The sequence below is a fragment of the Penaeus monodon genome, chromosome 26 (genome assembly GCF_015228065.2).
Source record: "Penaeus monodon isolate SGIC_2016 chromosome 26, NSTDA_Pmon_1, whole genome shotgun sequence".
Taxonomy (NCBI): Eukaryota; Metazoa; Arthropoda; class Malacostraca; order Decapoda; family Penaeidae; genus Penaeus; species Penaeus monodon.
Window position 1 is genome coordinate 808,507 of NC_051411.1, and position 432 is coordinate 808,938.

Consider the following 432-nt stretch of genomic DNA (forward strand, 5'->3'; position numbering starts at 1 on the left):
CCTCTTTTATAAAACATAGGGGGAAAAAACTCCTTTACGCTCCCTTAACCCTTATCGTAGGTCACCTCAAGGGCGGAGCTCCCTGAGTGTATAAAGGGGCGGGGCAGCGGGACGTCGAGCCAGTGCGTCGGTGCCCCTCCCCGAGTGCTGACATGAAGTGGGTGAGTGCTGCGTCCACTTCTGATTTCCCCCGGACGATATGTGTCAAGTGTGGTGTTTGTGGTTATCTAATGCTTGTGACTGTGATTCCTGTTGTGTTCTGTTTTGGTATTTATATGATTTATTAAGCATTTAATTATAAACATAATGGTAGAATTGTTAAAAAAGTGCGGTAAATGTTTTTGAATAAATTCGGTACTGTTGCAGTTACAGAAAAAACTTCCGCATTGCGCTGCTCACTGTCGACTGGAGCTTAACGACTGGTTTTGACTT